The following is a 19,296-nucleotide window of genomic DNA, read 5'->3' as shown; positions in this document are numbered from 1 at the left end:
TTCAAGATGAACAGTTGGATCAGATAATCTAATGTCTCAGTGGATTCAGGTTGGACAGGAGGACAGCAAGACCAGGACTGCAGGTATCACGCTCTGTCTGCATCAGGTCCTGGTCTGGCCCAGTCTGAGGTGTGATGGTGTTGATGTGCAGTCTGATATGGTTCTTCCCTCTGACGGTCCTGAATATGTGACAGGCTGCTTCCCTCTGTCGGGACAACTGGTTGTAATTGGTGCGTTAATGATGTAGGCAACAGCAACAAAGACCTGAGAGGCTGAGGACTGACAGAGATGTTCCTTATTTACCCATGATGCACCCTGGTAACACTCCTTATGATCCAAGTTTGGAAGCTACCCAGTAACCTCGATCACATCATTGATTATTTTCTCACATACATGGGAAACTTGTGTGAAATGTCTGGACTGTCCCTTTGAGTGATCAGATCACCTGGTCTGCTCGTCCTGCTGTTTTGGTCACTCATGAGGGAGCTAGAGTCACAATGTGGTCACATGGGAAGTAGACTTTGTCCGGTCTAGAATCCAGTCCGGTCCGGTTTACACTCTGGTCCTGATTCTGGTCCTGAGTTTGGTATTAAGCTGATGTCATGGCCTCAGACCCTTAGGCCTGTCACATGAGAGTCAGGTCAGGGAGCAGAGAAGGGAAGGACTCATTCTCTCTCTCTCCCTGCCTCTGTTTCTCTCTTTCTAGCCCCCCCCCCCCCCCCCCCCCCCCGTTGCCATGGCTTGAGTGAATGAACACCCAGCGATGCCAAACACGATGAGGAAATTCAGGCCTTTATGCACCATTTGCTGAAAATAATGATAGTGGAGACAAAATATGATTGAAAGGTCAGTGGATTCAGTCTGCTGCTGATCCTGCTGCTCCATTTACAGATGAAGATCAGTGACATCAACATCAACTTTGATTGGACGATCAGGGAGGATACAGGAAGTCCTGTTGACAAACTGACGAAGAAGATGAAGAAGATGAAGCTCAGTCAGTCGAGTGAGCAGTTTAATTACTGCTAGGCCTCAGAGAGAGAGAGAGAGAGAGATACAGACATGATGATGATGAAGGTGATGAAGCTGCTTTCATCAGATCTGATGTGACTTTACTGTAGTGACTGAAACTGAAGCCTCGATGGTGATCCAGATTCAGACCTAAGAGTTCTACTTCAGTCCGCCCTAGGCCATGTGGTCTGTCTCATGAAGTCCTGTTCTGGTCCACAACCTGAAACGCATCAGGTTGAGGTCTGATGAAGTCAACGGGGGATCTTCACAGACCTACAGACCTAAACTCAGCATCTGTCTGACATCTGTCTGGAGCTGTATTTTGAACTGTAACATCAGACGGATCCTACTCTAAGGTCCGTGATCACGTCCCGTTGCCAGTTAAATTCGGTGTGGACAGCCCCCCCAGGTTAAGATATCCATAAATAAAATCCCGCCTAGTCCCCGACAGGCTGCGCTGTGCTCGCGCACCCCAGCTCGCGCCCCGGTGCCGTCGAGAGCGCGCAGCACCTTCAGCAGCAGCGGAGTGGGGAGCGCGAACCGTCAGTCGGCGGCAGTGGACGGTACCGAGCAAGATCGGCTTCTTTTCACCGGGATCTTCAGCAGCATGATCCGGGTGAGTCCGTACCTGATCCCGGGATAAAGTTAGAGGTGAACACCGCGCGCTGCGAACGCGGCAGCAGGTTTCCACGGTCGGTGGTGCGTTCCGTGTTTTTATCCGGAGACTCAGTGGGACCGGCTGGCGGACCTGGTCTGGACCATCTGCTGTTTAAGTCCGGTCCGGGCAGCAGCTGTTTGGGGCCGGTGGAGGGGAAGCGGGGACTGTCGATGAGCTGCGGGGCCCTGCTGCACGGGACACCCGGGAGTCCGGTCCCCGCTGCAGACCTCCGGACCGGCTGCCGTGCTCCGGCTCCCCCCGGCCGGATCTGTCCCGATTCGATGTGGATTAACTGCAGGTGCAGCTCAGAGCTGTCGGTAATGATTCGGTCCAACTTCCGTATCTGTTACTGAGAAATTAGGCCTTTCTGCGCTTTATGGTAATTAACTGATATCACTTGGCGGGGGGGGGGCACAGCTGGAAAGCTCCGGGACAGAAATAAAGAAATCGTAATTAGAGCAGCTTCAAATCAGCTGGAGGCTCAGAGACAAGCTTTCTGTCACAGTGGAGGATCCTGCAGGACCGCTTTTCTGCAGACAGACAGATGGAAGCAACAACTGGGGCCGGTCTGTGGTCTCTGGTCTCCGGTCTGGTCTCCGGTCTGGTCTCCGGTCTCTGGTCTCTGGTCTGGTCTCCGGTCTCCGGTCTGGTCTCCGGTCTCTGGTCTGGTCTCCGGTCTCTGGTCTGGTCTCTGGTCTGGTCTCCGGTCTCTGATCTCCGTTTTTGTCTCTGGTCTCCGGTCTCCGGGTTCCGGGTTCCGGTGTCATTGTCCCGCGGGTCCCCATATCCGTGATGTGTGTGTGAAGGAGGCTGCACCATGAAGGTTACAGCAGGCTGCTCCGTCAGGGTGGAGCTCCAGGAGGCCTCTGAAAAACCGTCACTGAGCTTTCCGTTCATACCTGCTCACTGTGTGTCTGTGTGAGTCTGTGTGCGCGGATGGCAGCCACACAGATGTCTATTCAGTGTAACAGCTCTTCTTCCTACTCAACACCTCCCCCTCATCACTTCGTCCTTGCACCTCCTCCTCCATCTCCTCCTCCTGCCTGGAGTACGTTTTCTGCTCTTAGTGTGGTTCTCCATCATGCTCTGGTTAATATTTTGTCATTTATAAACTAACATGTGAGACACCTGCTCACCTCCAGCTGTTGGATAGACTGTCTCCTATAGACAGTGGACGAGGAGAGCAGCTGCTTTCTTATTGTTCAGTGTTAGCAGATGTTAGCACGGCCAGCTTCCTGTTGGTACAACTTAGAGCTCATTTGGCTAACGGCTCATTCCTTTTCTTCATGTTATCTCACCAGTTGGGACAAGGGGTGGGGGACATTTTGAATAAAAGCAGTGTTAGCATCTCTAGCAGACCAGAATTCATCGTAGTATATTGATAAAAAACAATAAAATAATAATAAGAAAAACAGTTCTGACCTGCTCATGATGCTTAGGCGTTTTTTGTATTAGCAAGGATCAGCGTAGAACATCTTCTGACTCTGGGTCACTGATCTTCTCATGTGGCATCTTCATGGTAACCTACACGCTGAACTGACGAAGCTGAAACGCACTGCGTAGTTGTGTTGTTGTTGTGTTTGCTGGACTGATTCATAAAACATTCTGGTGTGTGTGGTTGATTTTACTGAGATGTGAACAGAATCCAGGCTCATACCACTGATGTATCTGCACCTGGTGCTTGATCAGGTGGATGTGAACAGGAGGAGCCCAGTTCCCAGACCTGGTCTGATGTGGACTGTCAGTGTTGGAGGTTAGGCTGATAAAGCTCTGAGTCCATTATGATTCTGACTGCAGCGCTGCAGATAACATGTGCAGGAGATTTTGCAGAGAAGCTGCTGCCTGCAGAGGCTGACCTCAGGAACACACTGACCTCGACATGGAAGGTGGAGGGAGGGGCTGGGGTTAGATGCAGGCCCCCCCTCTGTTCGTTTTGTTCTCCTTCTCCCTGAGTGCCTTGCTCCACAGGCTGCCTGCTTGGAAATGGCATCATTGCAGCCCCTCCTCCACCACCCTTCCCCTCGCTTTTCCTTCATCTTCGGGGTCCCGGGGGCTTTGTGAGTGTCTGTTCGTGCCAAATGCCAGCACGTTGCACCCCCCCCTCCCGCAATTCGTGTGTGAGAGAAAGAGAGGGAGAGTTGGGGGATTTCTTTGGTTCCCTCCTTTATTCAGGGTGGGGGTTGCCTGTTATGTACCAGTGCTTGGTACTGTGTGTTTGTGCGACTGGCTGGTGTGTGAGTGAGCGGCCTCCATTGTTCTCAGCCTCTGCAGGAATGCTGCTGAATGGTGGATGTATCAGCCCAGATGCCCGCCGTCTTGTCTGTCTTTGTCGTTTTCGTCTCTGCTCGGTCTGTTTCTGAGCGTCAGGAGCTGTCCGGTCTCACCGTCACCCTGAACATCTGGAAAGATCATCATCTGCTCTGTGCCCCGTTAGTAGACACATTCACACACATTCAGGCTGCAGGATCAGTTTACACCAGAAACCATGTCAGAGTTCATTCTCACCAGTAGCAATGGGGGTGAGTGGGATTGGGGAGGGGGTCACTGGTGATGATAATCAGTCAAAGGAAACAAGAGAAACAGAAATCGAGTGCTCCGATCATGATTGATCAGTGAGGTCATCAACATCTTCTGCTGTAGTTTCAAATGACACTCAAAGATCTTCAGGTTGCACCAATACAATAACCCTCTTTAAGGGGGAGGGGTGGGGGGGTATTGGATTTATTTCTGCTCAGTCTCTTACTCATATGGATCAACATCCTCAGTAAGGGGAGGGGCTAACACCCACCAAGGGGATGGGCGACTGGGATGGGGAGGCACTAGGAAATCGTAAAGGGAGGGGTAACATTCTGAATGGGAAGGGCCCACTGTTTTGTTTTAATGTAGCCATATTGGATACGAATTTTGTATTGGCCAATCATAGCGTCTGCAGCTGTGAAGCAGGAAACAGAGGACAGAAGAGTTAAAGTCAGTGAGATGAAGCGTGGACAGAGGAGATATCACAGCACCGTCCCCACACTGTCCTTGTCTTGTCTGGGCCCCCAACCAGGAGATCTGAGACAGGTTCAGATGAAAGACTGCGTCAGCCGCCTCACTTTGGCAGCTGTCCAATCAGGCTGCAGAAGAATTCACAGTCAGCTCTTTGTCAAGTGAAATCATGTCCAGAGCTGTTTCAGGATCAGACTCTGTCTCTCTGTCCACAGAAACAGAAACAGGAGTGAGTTCCTGCAGAAAACATCCATTAAACATTTCTGTTCCCTGCAGCCACAGCCACTACTGACACAAGTCATTACTGTAGAATAATTGTGCTTGTGCTGATATAATTGGTGAATCATTATTGAGGCAGGTGTGTGTTCGTGAACACAAGGGGGGGGGCAGGTCCCAACAGCTCCTGCATGGGATCGTGTATCTGGCCTGGAGGTGTGTCTAATTGTGTTGAAAATACAGCTTTGAGTCCTGAATGAGGAGGAATTTGAGCGGGAAGCAGCGTGCTGTCACAGAGGGGCGGGACCACGCCATCCATCTGTTGTGACATGTATGTTACTTCTGACTGAGCCCTTGTTAGGCTGTTCTTTATTTCACACCCCAGCAGTGTTCCTGTCTGTTTGTCAATCCCTGGGAGAGAGACCACCTCCCCCACCTGGACCCCCCCCCCCTGCCAAGGGGAAGCAAGAGAGGAGAGGAGGAAACAGGGGAGGAGGTCAGTCTGTCTTATCTCTGTATAAATATCACTTTGCTGTTATTTACTGGTTTTTCACACCTGAGGAAACAGCAGGTGGATTTGAAAAGCACCTGGACTTCCTGGAGGCGGGGCTTACTAGTACACACACTCCCACACAGTGTGGTGATGGAGGCAGCTCAGTTATTGCAGCTAGCTGCAGGCTAACACTCTGGATCCATGATGACCCGGGTACTGGTGCTGATCCTGGTTCTGGTCCTGGTCTCCCTCTTGACTCAAAGTACAGAGAACCAGCCCGCCACCCTGATACTCAGCCCTGTTAGTAGCAACTTCTCAATCAATTTCGCTTTATCACTGAAGTGGTGGCGGGACTCCCCCCCACCTTTGATGGATGTCGGCAGGAAGCAGGAAAACTGAGTTTAAAGCAGAGCCAGGTGGCGGTTTGGGGATCGATAGCTTGTTAGGAAGCGACTTCAGCCATGTCTGACTTCAGCCATGAAGTCAGACATGAACCCCCCCCCGCGCGCCCCAAGGGTTCACCAGCCACTGCTGAGGAAGATGACAGGAAATAAAAGGTGTGTGTGTCCCTAAGGGCAGTTGTGTTATGTTCAGACCACCTCAAACACCTTAGAAATCATCTCATCAGCTCAATTCACTCTGTGTTGAGTTGACTGTTTATGTGTGTGCATGTGACATCACTACAGGTTTCTGAGTTAGCTGTGGCTGTGTTCGTGTCTGACCTGGACTGTAGTGGTCTGTGGAGGAACTGCAAGTTTAGCCTCATGGTTCAGATTGTGTGTGTGTGTGTGTATATGATTTTGTCGTAACTACACAACTTTCACTCAACACCCACATAATTCATTGAGATTAGATGTGTATGATTGTGTGATTCAACAGTATCTGAATGCTCACTTCACTGGGTTTGTGCGTTAGGCTTAGCCAAGGACCAAGAACCACACAGCCACTTTCTGAATATTTCCAGCTATGCATTATGGGAGTCCGGAGCTGTCCTGTGGTTGTTGTGGTTACTGTCCAGATAATTGAACCAGCAGCAGGAAGCCCCCCTAACCCTTAAAAAGGATATAATCCTCCCCCCAACAAACTGTCCTTCCCATTTGATGGAACCTGGAGATGAATGAGCACATGTGGGATCACTGCTACACACACACACACACACACACTGTGCTGCTGGGTCATGTGTGTCCATTGATATTTAAATGTGAGTGTTTGCCCTCCTCCCCCCTTTGTCTTTGTGTGAATGGACTCATCAGGATGGAAGCTGTTTGTTCATATCCCACTGCCTCATTAACACCCCCCCACCCGAGACTCAGTCAAGCACACACACACACACACACACACACACACACACACACACACATATTCTAGTTCCACTGCTCTCATGGGGACCCATTGGCATAATGCATGACCTGACCGACCAGGTGGGTTTATTCCCTGGCCACGCCTCAAACTCCCACACTCAGGGGGCGGAGTCAACAAGCTGACTGTCAGAAACCGTCAAATTTTCTGGAGGTGCCTCTTAATGACATGGCAGCTTCTGTAACTCCGCCCACTTTTCTACATTTAAAGTAATTCACTTCCCATCAGTCACCTGAAAACACTCACCTGAAAGTGATATGAGCCTCTAAAACAAGAGACACACTGCAGGATGTTTTATTTTGCAGACTCACCAGCAGCTCATCAGTTTCATCGAACATATAGTCATAGAAAATTGTGACCTTTGATGAGAGCAGCTGGTTTACATGCAGATTACAGACTCATGTAGCTGATTGTGTGTCTGTGTGTGAACACGAAGTGTGTTCAGAGGATGATTTATACAAAACGTCACTTGTACACAAAGAGGCTGTTGTGGAGTAGTGTTGGTTTACATGCAGAGTGAGGACCATGATAATAGAGCTGAATTTTGTCCAGCAGCTCTTTGATTCACAGATCTGATTAGTAAATTTGGGGGCTGGAGCCTCTAACAGGAGCAATGGGGGGGGCAGCTAATAGACCCTCTTGGAGGTTGTGACTGTTGTACTGCGATATTATTGTAGCAGGGAAATCTTTTGTGTGCGTGTGTTGTTGTTGTTGTTCTGTAAAGTGAAAGAGCAAACTACTCTTTCTCTCCACTACTGTGTAGTTTTATTTTGGAGCTCTGATCCTTTCTTTTGGAAGGTTGATCTCCATAAGAAAGCTTATTTGTGGTTTAAAAACTTCTCACTGAACGATGGAGCTCCTCTATTGGCTGACTTAGAGATGGACTCTGCTCATTGGCTGTTACTTTTACACAATGATATTTCTTGTAAGTGTCCTAACTGGCTGCCACAAACAGTTGCAAATGACAGAAAATGAAATAAAAGGAGGGGGAGCAGCAGAGGAATCAGTTCAGACCAGGACCAGACCAGGACCAGACATTAGAATTCAGCTCTGCAGCTGAGCTTTGATGTGAATCCACAGTCAGGACTGAGGCCCTCTGCATACTGAACAGAACAGCTTCTCATTCCCCCCATCCCCCCTCCGCTCACCACAGGTCACCTTCTCCTCAGGCTGCAGACCAGCAGACCAGCTCTGGGACCAAGACTCAGGAGGATCCTGATACAGCTCACACTCTGGTCCAGAATCTTCCTGAAACCCGAGTCCGTGGAAATCTGGTTCGCAGCAGACCCTGACATCTGGTCTCAGGCCACAGACCTGCAGCTTCTACCCCAAACACACATCAGGACGCCCCGGACCAGGTCTCTACAGTCCTCTGGTTTATTCAAGAGGTTGTCGACTGACACAGCAGGTCTGTGGGCTGCACCTGCTCACAACAGAGAAATCATCCTGGTCATGATTCTGCAGCGATGTCTCGAGGACTGGTCCAGTATCAGACTCTACAGGGCTTTATATTCAAACTTCAGTCCGGAGTCCAGACTGGCTCGAACCCGTCACCGGGACTGATGATGTCATTCCTGACCCATTGGGTTTGTCACCGACTGTTATTGCAGTTGGCAGGAGATGGTGTTAGTGCTGGGATGGAGGAATGTGGGCACTGGCCAACAGAGTCTCTGGCATTTGCTGCCATGGCAACAACCCCCCCCTTACCCCGGAGCTCCATTTATATCTGCAGACAGAAGTGAAGGTGGAGAGAACAAACACAAGACTGATGGACAAACTGAGGTGACTGTCTGTGTGTGTGTGTGTGTGTCCTCTGGGAAAGAGCATGTATAGCTGTAAATCTCGGCTCCTTTCTCTCTGCAGCTCCATTAATGTCAGTGTTTGTCTGTTTGTTTCTTTGGATTAGAAGGTTCCAGAACTAATGAGGGGGGGGGCATTAAGACCAGGACTAGAACCAGCTGGGTGGAGCTGAGTTCACTGAGGACCAGCAGGGTTGGGGGGGACTGGTTCATATCTGAGTTAACATTCACTTACAAACAGAGTATATGCTTCGTTGTGTGTTGGTTTGTTGTGCTCAGCCTTCGGCCACAAGTCAAACTGGAGGGGATAAAGGATTGTGTTACTGATTGTGCTACTGAACAGTGTTACTATCAGCAAGTAAACCGGCTGGACTGCAGTTTTATTCTCTTGTACATGTTCAGCAGTTCACGGCAGGGCGGCTTTGTGGCTTTGTTGTGAGGATTACTAAGAAACCAGCTGTTGATGTGCTGTGTAATTCTGGGTGGTTGTGTTGTGTTTTGTGGTGGTTTTGTGTTACTGTAATATGAAGTCTATCTCATTGTGTGTTGTGGGAAACATGTTACACAACAAGTGCTGAAGGAGGTAGTGGCACAGTCTGCAGACACACACATCAACACAAAGGAGCCGAACAGAATCAGTTCAGTTCTTGTCCAGATGTTGCCGTTCAGCTATCATCAAAGAAAACAGCTGTGTGTAAAAGTGTGTGTTTGCAGCCCCGACTGAAGAAACAGGAGCTCTGACTGAGTTTAAGGAAGTCCCAAACCCCCCCTTAGACGCTTCAGTCCTCTGTCCCTCAGTCCTCAGTCCCTCTGTGATCTGTCCTCTATTCCTCTGTCCCTCAGTCCCTCAGTCCCTCTGTCCTCTTTCTTTCAGCCCTCAGTCACTCAATCCTCTCTGGATTTGTGGAGCTGGACTCAGATTGTGGTCTCAGGTGTATTTTGTTTGTCCATTCTGGCCTCTCAGTTCATCTAGTCATTTGTCATCTGGTCCTGGTCTGTCCCCTCACAGCCTGTCTCAGTTTGACATACTGTGTATGTCACCACATACACACTCACTACACTTACATGACACCTAAAAAAAAAAAAAAAATATTGCATTAGTCCGACCAAAACTGGACTTATATAAGTATATGTAAACACGTTAGCTTGACTCAAGTCAAACTTATAATAGCTGGTCTAACACACCCAGATAATGCGATTGAAATTTGATCTGCTGCTGCATGTATACTGACAGTCGGACTGGAACCGAAGGAGGTGATCTGTGCATGTGCTTAAGTTTTGCACTCAGCTATGACCCGGAAGTTGTACAGCACTTAAAAAGTAAAGTAAACATAGGTGGTCAGACAAAAGAAGCCGGCAAACTGCAAACAAGTCAAACATGACAAACTCTGCAACAAAAGCTCATTTTTGGACGGATGCAGAGGCTAACTTGTTAGCTCACTGGTCTTTTTTTCTTTCCACCTCTGTTGTGGTCTGTGACATCACAGGTCAATCGGTAGTGGCCCACAAGCCAAAAGAGTGCATATTGCCACCTATTATAGCGGAGGCAACATGATTTCAACAAATACATTGATTTCACCCCCATGCATGTTTACTGTGACAAGGACAGAAGTTCGATCAGATGGCTTTATCGCGCTACAACCATAGCTCCACTTAACTGTGCATGTAAACGTGTTGACTAACACTTAGGACTGAAATAGTCCGCTTCTGGAGAACCCACCTGTACCAGAGACACTTTAAGCTTCATCATCTGACAAAGGTCACAGTTAACACTGTTAACTTGTTCGTTGTTATTGTAATTATGACACCACTAAATACAAAGTTTGGATGAAATAATAATAAAGCTGATGAGTTTTGTGTTGTTGTGCATCTCCCCAACCTCAGTCAGATGACAGTCTGACCTCTGACCCTCAAAACCCTTTATATTCACAGCAGATTGAAGAGGAGTACGGTGAGGTTTTATGAAACACTTGTCAGGACACATGTAGTCAGCTGGTTTGTGTGTGAGGGCCTATAAATAAGTCAAGTCTGCAGGGTGTTCGGCGCTGCAACACCAGCTAGGGAGAAATCTGTAGCTGTTAGCTTTTAGCATGCTAATATACTCCCTCAATTCATATTCATGCTGCCTCTGTATTCCCATGGCTGGAGAGTGTATGTGTGAGAGGGAGAGAGAAAAGAGAAATCTGTTTTCTGATTAGTGGAAGAAATTAATGAGCATGTGTTCATGTTTGTGTTTCAGTCACATACACAGCCAACACACACACACAAACACACACACACACACACACACACATTATTCATAGATAAAAGAGAGATGCAGATTGAATCACAGAGTAACTCTGCCAACAACTTCAGTTTATGATGCTGCAGGAGACGGAGTCAGGTGGTCATGTCACCTCAGGTGTTGTCATTCTGGAGCAAATCAAATTAAATATTAACATGAAGCGTCACTGAGTCTCTGCTTTGATTGGTCAGCTGTGCTTACCTCAGAACAGTGTTTTCATTGGTTACTGGTTTTTATCAGTGGAGCCATGGTCTGCTTTAACGGGGACCTGTACCAGACTGGACCAGTCAGAACCAGCATCCAGTGGACTTACTGCATCGGGGTTCGTGTTAAACCCTCTTTTGTTCTGGCCTTAAACACTTTATCAGCCGTCCCTCCTCCTCATGTTTCAACCCCCCCTGTTCTGTCTCTGCTCCTCAAGACCTGAGACCTCCAGGGACACGGTGGGATAGTGTTACATGGTGAGCCCAAAACTACAGACACACACACACACACACACACACACACACACAAGCCTTAAATGGATCATGGCTTTCAGAGCAGAACAAATGGGCCCACTAGGAACAGAAACAGAAGGTTGGTCTGGACTGAGTGGAGCTCTCACTTACAGTGTATACAGCTCTGTACACACAGACAGACACACACACACACACTGTACTCAGCTGAGATTCACTGAAGTAAATGGGGTGTCGAAGTTAGTATTATGCAATTATTTCTGCTTCTCTGCAATGCACCCACTCTCAAGTGAGTGTGTGTGTCAATGTGTGTATATGTGTGTGTGTGAGAGATAAAGGGTATCTCCTGGCATCGCAGCAGTACCCACGCCTCTCTGGTGAAAAATGAGCACTTTCTGCACTGAAATGTGGCGAGTGTGAACATCCCACACACTGAGACACACACACACAGTCAGTGTGAGAGGAGCTGCAGTGTGAATATGAATGAGTCTCTGATTCTCTACATGTACAAACCTCTGCTGCTCATCAGACGACCGTGAGCTCGTCTGCAGGCCATTTGAAGGTCGAAGCTGTGTGTGTGTCTCACTGAGCAGACAGTAGCATCGTCCTTGGTGCTCAGTGTCTTCTCTCTCAGACAGATCGGGCTGCTCATTTGGTTCACTGTGTGTGTGTGTGTGTGTGAAAGAGAGCGAGAGCTTGTTTTACTACACTTTTGGGGACCAGCTTTATGGGCCTCAGAAGTTTAAAGAGCAGAGTCCCCACTACAAACACTGGCTAGACGCATGTGTGATGAGGACAGACAGGAACTGATGCACACACACAATAACACAGTTGATAATATCTCCTGGTGTCATAAGATGTTTAATGCAAAACTGTAAATCAATAATAAATCTTTGGAAGATTTTGCAGGATCAGTCAGTTCTCCAACAAGGAAAAATAAACCTCGTGCTAGGATCAGGTAACCAGATGAGACTCCGCCCCCTCATTTCCTGCTGAGTTGAGCGGCAGGTAAGTGATTTAACAGACAGAGAGAGATAGAGAGACAGAGAGATTTGTTTTGGTTTTTAAGGCAACTTTATTTCACTCATTTCCAGAGACAGGTTTCGACACAGATTTCAGTCACTTATCAAACCAAACACACAAACTGCTCAGGTCAGTTGGTCGGTGAAGAGCAGCTGGTCCTCCTGCACTGAGCACAGGACCAGACCTGGGGTCCAGATCTGCTTGGTCCTGCATCTCTCTGTAGTATTTAAAATCAATCATCACTCTGTCTTTAACCATCCTGCTGAACAGGAGGACCAGGTCAGTGTCCACACTGTCCTCCATCTTCCTCTTCCTGGAGACGTAGATGGCCAGTTTAGCCTGTCCCAGGATGAAGTTGATCATTTGGCTCCTGTGTTTGGTGGCCTTCCTGTATCTGAAGCCCAGGATGAAGGTCTGGAAGGAGAACACCTCTCCTCCTTTCCTGAGCAGTGTGTCCAGCTGGGAGAACAGGGGGCCGAGCCGAGGACACAGGAGATGCACGGGTTGAGTATGGAGACAAAGGCACTGACTGCCAGGATCGCATGTAGAAGCCTCTATTGAAGGTCATTCCCCCCAACATTCCCAAGCATAGAAAACAGTGGCAGCAGTCGACAGCACTCCATGAACTAATGGAAAACAGTTTCATGGCTTCTGCAAAATGGACACTCGTGATTAACATCAGAATTAATGAAGGAAACAAAAGCATGAACTGCTACGATACCATGCACAACCCTCCACTGCAGGTCGGCAGCACTTTTTGTTAATGGTGACTCAGGTCCAGCATCGTCACTCAGACCTAAGTGACCAGAGGAATTCCCACCGCTCAAAAAAGGACCTGCACAGTCCCTAAAATCTGGGAAAATGTTCAACGAAGGGAAAACATCATCTTCATTAGGTTGAATAGAATCATCACAGTACTGAGCTAACAAATTCTTCTCACTGTCTGAGAGAGCATCTCTCCATTTATTGAGCACCAGAGTGATAGTGTGCACTGATCCCGCCTCTAACTGAGAGGCAAGAGGAGATGCATCCTCCATGTTTGCTCCTGGGAGCTGAACAACGTGTCCCAGAGTCACTATGTTAGACACACAGAACTGCCTGAGCAGAGTTTGCCCCAGCTGACAGACCGTATCAAACCAAGTCCCATGGACGACTGGCTCCTGGAGCAGCCAGAACAGTGAGCAGTGATGTCCCAGTCTCTCTTTTTTAAACAAACTCCACACCTTAAATTGCCAACATAGTATTTTCAATAAGCTCCTTGATGTGAAGCTTCTTTAAATCCATAAGGAACAAAGCTCTGTTCAGTCCAATTCCACCACATTGACTCAAGATGGCACAAGCCAGCAGCCTCGAGACTAGATCTGTAGGACCACACAGAAACCTTTGTAGGAACTAGAGACGGAAGGTAGCCCCTCTGCTGCTCAGATGGGTCAGGCCCTGTCCTCCTTCATCCCTCGGCAGATACAGCACACTCTGAGGGAGCCAGTGCAGTTTGTCCCAGAAAAAAATCCACAAGAAGAGCCTGGACCTTAGACAGCAGGTCTGGTTGGGGGTCAACAACTGACAGGCAGTGCCACAAAGAAGAGGAAACCAAGTTATCTGCAATGAGGACCTTCCCTCTATGTGACAAATTCATTATAATCCACTCCCACCTAGCTGGTTGACCTTTGACCTTTTCAAGAACATTTTCCCAGTTTCTAAGGACAACAGACTGATCCCCCAGAAAAACACCTAAATATTTCAACCCCCCCGTCTTCCAAATCATCCCCCCAGGCAAACTGAGCTGACACATCCAACACTGAGAGCTTCACTATTGTCCCAGTTAACCTTGTCTGGAGATATTAAACCAAACTGAGTGATTTTTCTCGCCAAAATATCAATATCCTGCTGACAGTTAACCAGAATGACCAAATCATCCACATAAGCAGACAATTTCAAAGGAGCAGTACAGCCAGGAATAGTTAGATCCTGCAGGTCAGATCTAGGTTTGTGCAACAAAGGCTCAATTACTAAGGAATACAACATACCAGAGAGGGCGCAGCCTTGTCTAATTCCTGTTTGAACCTGAAGGGGGGTGCTCAGTCCACCATTAATTTTAAGAACACTCTGAATGTCACAATACAAAACCTTAACTTTGTCAGTAAAACCAGGACTGAAACCAAAAGCACGTAGAGTGAGCCATGAATATTCGTGCTCAACACGATCGAAAGCTTTTTCCTGGTCAGTTGATATGATTCCAGCTTTGATGCAAAACAACTTACAGATCTCCAAAAAAATCTCTAATCAGAGTGATGTTATCATTAATCAACCTCCCAGGATCACTATGAATGACTTGTGCCATCACTTGACTCAGCCTGGATGAGAACACTTTAGAGAGGAGCTTGTAATCAGTGCAGAGCAGCGACACAGGCCTCCAGTTTTTTATGAGCTGTGGGTCACCTTTCTTAGGCAGCAGGGTAAGGACTGCCCTCCTGCAGCAGCAGCAGCAGACTATCACTCCGTACTGAGAGCAGACCCCCCCACCACTGACCACAAGGACCTATAGAAGCCAACAGGTAAACCCTCGAAGCCGGGAGCTTTCCCACTCTGCATGACCTGCAGAGCAGCATGAAGCTCATCAGAGGATGATGCTCAACCTGAGGGAGACCACAATAAAACCTCTGAGACACTGGCTGCTCCTCTCTGTGTTCAAACTTCAACAGGTTGCTGTAGAAACCGACTGCACGCTTACAAATTGCAGCAGACCGAAGAAAAAATGTGATGGGACATCCATCAATGCAACATTTTGAGATCTGATCAGAGCCCCCTGAGCTGAGACACCCAGCAGGTTGGTTAAAGCAGACCTTATCACTGCAAGTGTTTCAGTGTGACCTCAGAAAACTCTTGGAGCTTCTCCACTTCAGATTCCAGACTTTTCACTGAACTCATTGAGGTATGTGACATTCCTAGTGTACTGTTGACAGAATTGCCTTATTTTAACCTTTCCACCAAGGTTGTAAAGACACAAAATCCAATTTTGTACTTTGGTGATTGTTCCAAAAAACACAAATATTAAATATAAGTTTTTATCCTCCAATAAAGCTGTGTTGAAATGCCAAAAAGCACTATTGGGTTTAACACATTTTATAAAGATAGAAGCTGTTACAAGTGAATTATCAGAGAACCCAACAGGGCTGATAGTACAACTCTTAAATACATTAAAATGATGTCTGAAACAATAAAACCTATCTAGCCATAGACAATAAGTTATCTTTAACATGTCTCCAAGTATATTGTCTCTGTTCATCATGAAATCCCCTCCACACATCACACAACTCATGAGCTTAAATGAGATGAAGCAGACGGTTGTGAGAGGCAGTATGAGGCTCTGGATGGTTCGGGTTAGGGTTAGAGGTTAAATTCTCCACCAATAAATACATATTCTTCACTTTGACATTCTCTATCACATCATTTAAAACATCCAAAAAGATTAACCTCTTCGCTCCCAAGACTGGAGCATAAATATAAAAAACACAATTTTTACATTTTCACACACTGCTGTTACTTTTAATAGACGACCTTTCAGAGTCTACAGACTGTGGAATGAAATTCCTGGAAAAAAGAATCCCATCCCCACAACTTTTACTGGTCTTGTGACTTTAAAAGATTTCACTAGTCCATTCTTTTTTCCAATCAGCCTCATTATCATCATTATTACTTCTGAAGAGAACACAGGTTGAAAAGAGATGCCCTTTTCCAATAATCTCTTGCCCCATTTAAATTCAAGCTGCCTATTTGTATGTCCCCCATAGAACAGAAAAAATGTTGCAAAACAAACAAACAAAAAAGAAATAAATGAGAAACTCTATTAGACTTATTCATCACTAGCTAGCTGCTTTTTAACCTTCAGAACTAGTTTTTAACACGAAAATGCTCCTGGTCAGTGAAAGCTTTCTCCCACAAAACACCCGAACTTCTCTGAAAAGTCTGTATCAAGGAGGAGATGTAAATCCACGAACACTTTAACATTCCTTGCTCCCTTAGTGTCCTGTGGGAACTTCTTGATACTCGCTAGAGAATAACCCCTCTTCCTGCGAGACCATGACTGTGAGGAAGCAAGAGACTCCTCGTCATCATCTTCTTTACTTTTGCTCTCACCTGACTGCAGACACTGATCCTGAGAAAGTGTCTTAGTTTCACCAGAAGACTGACAAATGTCCTCAGTTTTCTTCTTCTTCTTATCCTGAGACATTTCATGCAACATCTCCCCCTCATCTTCCTCTAGAAAACCCTCTTCCTCCTGTGTTCACTGTCACCGCTGTTAGTGTGTGACTGTTCACTGACCTCCGCAACAGCACCTTCACCAGTAGAACCAGTAGAAACAACAACACCCAGACCCTCAGAAACTGGATCAGCAACGTCACCTGGTCCGACTTCACCAGTAGCACCCAAACCATTAACACTTACACCAGCAGAAACTGAAGCAGCAGTACTGGGACCAGCACAAGCCGAACCAATCTCATCATTATTTGTATCTGCATGTTTGTATGGGCACGAACGAATGAGGTGACCCTCCATCCCACAGCCAAAACACTTCCTTGTTTCAGAAGTTGCATACACAGCATAATCAAAATCAACCCTAACCCTAACCACTCTGAATTTAAGCACCAAGTTTAACTCCTCAGTGTTGTTCTTCAGAATCATACTGACCTACCTTCTGAAGGAAACAACATGTTTCAAATGAGGAGATTTACAACCAAAAGGAATCTGTTTAATTGCAGACATTAATTGTCCGTGTCTCATTAATTCTCTCTTTAACATTTCATTGCTAATGAAAGGGGGGGCTTTGGACAAAATGATCTTTGGCTGGATTAACCAGTGGTACAACATGAACAAAGGTGTCCTTTATCACCACACCTTGCTTAACAATCACACTGACTTTATCAGTGCTATCCAAAAAAATGATGACTCTGTTATTCCTTCTACATGCAGACTTTTTGCTCTCATAACCCACGATCTCACCGATCACCAAACTGTAATCCTCCACAGAACAATTTACAGTCAGAGTTTAACCCCATGTCGCCGCCAACTGCACGAGTCTGCATGACTCCGAGTCCTTACCGGGAACAAAACCATCCCACAACACATTAATCCACTATGATGATAAATCTACCAACAATCAACACAAAAAGAGAAAAACAAAAGATAGAAAAGACGCACACTTTCACTGTCTTTCACTCCTGCATGCACTCAGAGAGAGAGAGACAGAGAGGTTCTCATGTTCCACAGTAGCTGTGGAACATGAGAACGGTGGTGGTGGTGGTGGGGGGGTTAAGCCATTTTGTCCTGTGGCAGCTCAGTTTGATTAACGTCCGTTCTGTGGGGAATTTGGAACATGATGCAGTTGTACAATTGTTCTGTGGTGTGTGTCTAAGGCTGTGCAGCAGAGCAACAGCTGACTGAAGACAAACAGTCGGGTCAGAACAACACGATGTCTCCAACAACGCTGATTATCATTATTTATCAGATCCAGAATTTTATTGCACTGAGCAGCTGACAACTTCCTATTGGCCAACAGGACACTAACAAGAAGACATTCCTGTGAGTGGTTGGTCACGAGGGTGCTGCTACCCAACACCCATCGATCACCGATCATCAACCATCATCTTTATGATGAACCAGCTGAGTTTGTTTTTAAACCTGAATGAGACTGAACCAACCTGAGATGGTGATGAAGGTGATGATGATGATAATGATGATGATGATGGTTACATCAAACTGATGTGTTTTTGTCGTCATGTTTTTCAAACAGCACAAACAGGACTGAGGGTTGCTGGGTAATTGAGTTCAGCCTGTTAGCTGACTGATGTTCACAGCACTGTTTGCGTAGCTGTGTGTGTCCAACTCACCTGTTTTAAGAGTTGACAGTGATTGTGTATTTATTAGTATACACACAGGTAGAGTGTTTGTTGTCATCTTTATCTCTGTGTCCTGTTGTCTTTATTCAGAGTTGTATGTGTGTGCTGTTTTCTGATGTGATGCTGTTGTTGGGTCATTGTGTATTTTAAAGCTGACAGTAAGGAATCAGCCTCAGCACAGACCCTGAGCTTCGCCGCAGGGCAGAACATGGTGACAGCTGCCTGTCTCTGTCTGCTGTCGTCATTGATCTCCATGTTTTAACTGGGGGGTCAGAGCGGCGGATCACACATGTGTTCAACGTCAGCTGCTGCCCTGAAACCAGCCCTCAGGGTGTGAGCCTGTGTGTGTCTGTCCAGATGTGTTTCTTTGCTCTTTGTGTTGTAACTGCTGAGAAATAAAGGAGATTTGGATTCAGGTCCCTGAAACCGGACCAGAGTGTCTCAGTCTGGACCAGATCCACATGCTGCTGAACCTGGATTTGGTGATGGTGGGGGCTTCAAGGCCCCCCCAGAGAAGGCATCAGTTTGGGGTTGGGCTGATTTTCCTCCCCCACCGTTTGCTGAGCTGGTTTCTGGTCAGAGGAGCTGGTTGTGTGTTTGTGAATGCAGATTTAGCAGCATGTTATTATCGGCGCTCTCGGACACACTGTCTTTTCCCGCCCATCTCTCATGTGGAAAGTGCAGAGTCATCAAATTGTAGACCGCGGTGGTGCTTTTACGGGATCAAGCCTCTCCGGAGCCCGAATTGGCACATACCTGTGGCTGCCTGTTTTTTTTTTTTCTGAGCGGCAGCTTGGCTGGTTTTTCCATGACTGTGGATGTGACATGGCCTCAGACTGGAGTATTTTGGGTGGGGGGGTTATGACAGGGTCATAATGCACCGGGCCATCATTTTGAGCTCGGCAGTTATTTTCTCAAGTGTTTGTTTTGTGTTGCTACATTCCTCTTCCGAGCCGTACAATTATTTTGTTCCTTCTCAAACCAGCTCTGGTTTTTTGCAAACTTGCAATTGACTGAGCCTTTAGAGGCCACACAGTGATGATGTCAGCCTTCATTTTGGTTGCCTGGTAACTGCAGCTCTCCCTCTCGTGGATGGATAGTTAGTAGATGTAAGGT

The 19,296-nt window shown here is 47.1% G+C and overlaps 1 protein-coding gene across 3 annotated transcripts in view; it reads left to right on the top strand.

Moving 5' to 3' along the window:
• Nucleotides 1–1,548: 1,548 nt before the first annotated feature.
• The window catches only part of fat3a (FAT atypical cadherin 3a), a 51,012-nt gene continuing 33,264 nt past the window's right edge, over nt 1,549–19,296 (top strand). For all 3 annotated transcript variants that reach the window (XM_029516866.1, XM_029516865.1, XM_029516864.1), the window contains exon 1: nt 1,549–1,624. The gene's annotated coding sequence lies outside the window, so the exon portion shown is untranslated. The remainder of the gene's footprint in view (nt 1,625–19,296) is intronic.

The sequence above is a fragment of the Echeneis naucrates genome, chromosome 13 (genome assembly GCF_900963305.1).
Source record: "Echeneis naucrates chromosome 13, fEcheNa1.1, whole genome shotgun sequence".
Lineage (NCBI taxonomy): Eukaryota > Metazoa > Chordata > Actinopteri > Carangiformes > Echeneidae > Echeneis > Echeneis naucrates.
The sequence above is the reverse complement of the archived record's forward strand: the minus strand, read 5'-3'. Positions and strand labels throughout refer to the sequence as shown.